The sequence below is a fragment of the Fragaria vesca genome, linkage group LG3 (assembly GCF_000184155.1).
Source record: "Fragaria vesca subsp. vesca linkage group LG3, FraVesHawaii_1.0, whole genome shotgun sequence".
Lineage (NCBI taxonomy): Eukaryota > Viridiplantae > Streptophyta > Magnoliopsida > Rosales > Rosaceae > Fragaria > Fragaria vesca.
In genome coordinates, this window is record NC_020493.1 from 6,410,030 (window position 1) to 6,414,192 (window position 4,163).

The 4,163-nt window shown below is 41.4% G+C and overlaps 1 pseudogene; it reads right to left on the reverse strand.

The window, feature by feature from the left end:
* The window catches only part of LOC101295211, a 4,562-nt pseudogene extending 1,512 nt beyond the window's left edge, over positions 1 to 3,050 (reverse strand).
* Between the last annotated feature and the right edge of the window lie 1,113 nt (positions 3,051 to 4,163).

Sequence of the window (4,163 nt, forward strand, 5' to 3'; positions counted from 1 at the left end):
CTAGCTAGGCTGGACCCCAGTTCAGAGTCGTTCCAGTGGAGTTCGTGTTTTTGCCACTGTGGAAAGCATTTCTTTTGGGGAAATATTTATTTGTTGTCAGATCAGTTTTGTCCACTCACTCTGACGTGTTAAATATTTTCCCCTGGGCCCTTCGTTTTTTTTTTAAAATGCCCAGTCTGCAGAGTTCGCGTGAGGTCCAGCAGGAGACGTCGAGGCATAGTGACCCAGCTATCAGCTACATTTCGCCAGTAGGTTACCTGTTTAATCTACTAGGAGTTTGTTAGCTTCCGTTGTATTTTATTTGATTTTTAGTAGCTCTGAATACTATTGGAAATCTTATGTTTGTATTCTGGCTACTTATGGATTGTAGCTGAAGATTTATTTTATTGGAATAAAAAGTGGTTCTTAAATTCTTAAGTTAGGGTTGTCCATTTTCGAGGGAGGTTTGCCGAGTTTCGGTAAATTTTCCTTGGAGGTGGTCCCCGCAGGATTTACCTCGGGTTTCAGGGTGAAATTCGGGGTGGGTCCTGACACCAAGCTTCCCATTATCATCATCATCATCATTATGATCATCATCGTCAGCTGGTGCTGGTGCGGGTGCGGCGTCTCCCGGGCAGAGAGTTGAAAGAGGAACCCCACACAAGGATGGATTGCTCTTGTAAATGGATGAATCATTGAGCGTTTGAAGTTGGTTTCCGAAGGAATTCTTCCGGACAAGTTGTTGTGAGAAAAGTTCAAATGAGACAAAAAGGTTAATGAAGATAAACTTGGAGGAATGTGCCCGGAGAGGCGATTGTATGAGAGATCAAGAGTTTCCAACTGTCGCAAGTTTCCGATCTTTGAGGGAATGCTTCCTGTCAGTTGATTTCTGGACAAGTTCAACGTCCCCAAGGCAATGAGGCTGTTTATTCCTTTAGGGATTTCACCTTCTAAGTTATTTGATGAGAAGTCAATGCTATTCACCAAACCCAGAGTCTTGTTATATATCAGTTCTTGTCCCTTCAATGTCAACCTGGTCGTCTGATGATAATCAGACAAAAGGGCAATAGAGCCATCACTTGTATCCGTATCATTACCAAAAGCCAAAGCAGTCAAATTATACAAACATTTGGGAATGGTCCCTGAAAAGGTGTTACGGCTAAGGTGAATAACATGTAAAGATTGAAGAGAGCACAATTGATTGGGTATATGTCCGCTTAAAGAGTTCGATCGGAATTGGAGCCTACGTAAGTTGGATGACACATGTGATCTTGTCTGTAGAGGTATGCCTCCTGTGAATTTATTGCCTGCAAGATCAATACTCACCAACTCTGCGCAGTCTTGTAATAGAGAAGAAGGAATTTGACCCGTGAAATTGTTGTTTGAGAGGTCTACAACCTCTATATCTGGCCACAGACTCCATGCTCGAGGGAATTCTCCAGACAAGTGATTACTTCTTAAAATAAGGAATCTCAAACTTGACATATTGCATAAAGAGGATGGTATACTACCACTCAGATTATTGTCAGATAGAGACCAATATGTCAAGGTAGGCAGCAGTTGATCATAATTTGAGGGAATTTGCCCCGAGAAAGTGTTGCTTTGGAGATCGAGATAGACAACAGCATCATAAGACCATTGTGGCAGAGGGCCCTCAAATTGATTACGACTCAAATCTATATATAATAGAGAGGAGGAGTTCATGTGAAATGGAAGCTTTCCACGGATTTTGTTGTAAGATAAATTCAACCTTGTGAGTTGGAGAGATATCTTCAACAACCATTCCTCTGGTATGAAATCTGAGATTCCAGTATTACTAAGCGTGAGATCCTTTAATTCAGTTTGAGATTGAGGCCACACCCCAAAGGCAGGACCTATTCTGCAGTTGACAATGTAGAGTGAATCAAGCTGAAAAGGAGGAACCCAGTCATGAGCCACGTTAAAAATGAGGGACAAAGGTCGGTCTGTGCTGACTGCAAAAGACTTCAGCTTTTTGAGAGTTCGGAAATGGGCTTCAGTTAGATTGCCTTCCCACGAGTTCGAAGATAGATCTAGGAAAATTAGCTGAGAGAGTTCTCCCAAACTTTCAGGAATGGACCCATTCATATGATTAGCAGAGATGTTCAGTGTTTTCAAAGATGATAAATTACCAATGGATTGTGGAATGGGACCAGAAAGTTGGTTTGAATGGAGGTCGAGTTTTTTGAGGCTGGTAAGATTAAAAAACCAGCTGGGAAATGAAGAATTGATAGCATTCAATGATATATCAAGAACCAATAGGGATGTGAAGTTCACTGACCGCAGCGGGGAGTGCGGAAGGTTTTGAATTCCACACGCAGACAAATGCAACTCTAAGAGTGAAGGAAGGATGTTGACATCATGTAGCCAACTTACTCCTGTTCTGCTGAGGTTCACACCTCCAAGATTGAGGTACTTTAAGGAAGAGAGATGAGAAAGCCAATTCAAGTTTTTGGAAGAAAGATAATTCTGTTGGAGGTGAAGATAGTTCAAATTTGAGAGGTTACCAAGAGCTGGGGGAATCTCTCCCTCAAACGAAGCATAGGAGAGATTAAGATACCTCAAACTTGTAAGCTTACCAAAGAAATCAGGAATTCGGCGTCCTCCAAAATAATTTCCGCTTAGGTCAAGGTTATACAACTTCTTTAAGCTAAGCAAAGAAGGATTGATGTTACCCCCCAAAGAAGTATCCGGGTCGGAGAAGTCATACTCTTGATCGTAATTCGGGTTTGGAAGGTCCATCTTTGCAACGTGGCCTGCACGGTTGCTGCATGAAATCCCTTTCCATCGACAGCAATCCAGACCCACCCAAGATGAAAGCCTGCCGGAAGGATCAGAAACATCTGCTTTGAAACTGAGAAGTGCTCGCCTCTCTTCCTCGATGCATGATGATGATCTCACACCACTCGGAAGTCCATCTCCCAAACACACTTGAGAAGTACCGTGCAGGTATGAAGATGCCAGAAAAAGAAAGAGCAAGTAGTGAGCAACATTGTTGATGAGAAAGCCATAGCTGGTAGGCTTGAATATCTTCGCACAGAAGCTATCCATGATTATACACACTTTGGTTCAAACTAGTGGAAATGTATAGAAGGAGAAGATGGCATTGTGGACGGTGATGTCAGCAATGACGACATGGGAAGATGGCATTGTGGACGGCGCCGACGGAGATGCTGAGCACTTTGGAGAGAGAGAGAGAAGGAGAAGATCTGCACCGTTCGTGTAATCTAATGGTTGGTTTTTAAAAGTCCGTAAACGGTCCGCAACTATGCGGTCCGTAGCAGAAAGGGCTCCATGTATAGAATTCTGAAACCGAGTAACATTAAATGAAATGTTGAGTCATCAACGACCCCGGCCCCTTTTTTAAGTTTCCAAGTCCACCCATTCTACTACGTGTATTTGGGACTAATTTGAAATGTTGAAGGAATCGATACTGGAAGTCTGGAACTGAACATGACATTTCCATCAAGTAGTTGCTAAGTTAGAACCGGTGAGATAATTGTTAGGAAACTGCTGTGTCTTTGCTTAGTCATGTGGATGATGTATATGAAACACAGACTTAACAAGAAATATGGATTAAGGTCATGGTTGGCACTATATAGGACTCTAGCTGTGATTTTAGCCTCTACGATTTTGGCACATGACTTTTGAATTGTGAATACTCGTATAGCTAAAAGGTTTGATTGCTCAGTTAACGGTCAATATAATAATGCATCATCCAAGATCTCCACCTCAAGGAAAGAGTTTCTCTCGCATAATCCCGCAACACAAAAATCCGCAGATAATGTGGTAACAGGGAGCAAATGCATCAATCAGACGAGATCACTGTTGTAACACAATTACAAAAGACAAAGCATCAAACCTAAAGATAAGCACATGAACTCTAACGTAGCAGCCAAAATGCATCAAACTGCAAACTTAATATGCATCTCGTAGTTATATAACTATCCAAAATTAGCATACTAAAAATGATGCTTTCTTTACTGCATTCAAAATAGAGTAAATGACACTTTAGTACTAATTTTAAAGGTTTATAGCCCATTTCAATGAAAATCATTTTTCAATGCCCATTTACACAAATCTTAATAAAAAGACAATATTATCCATATATATCAAACTTTACATCTCCTCTCTCTCATTTACCCGATCACGCCTCTCTCTCTCTC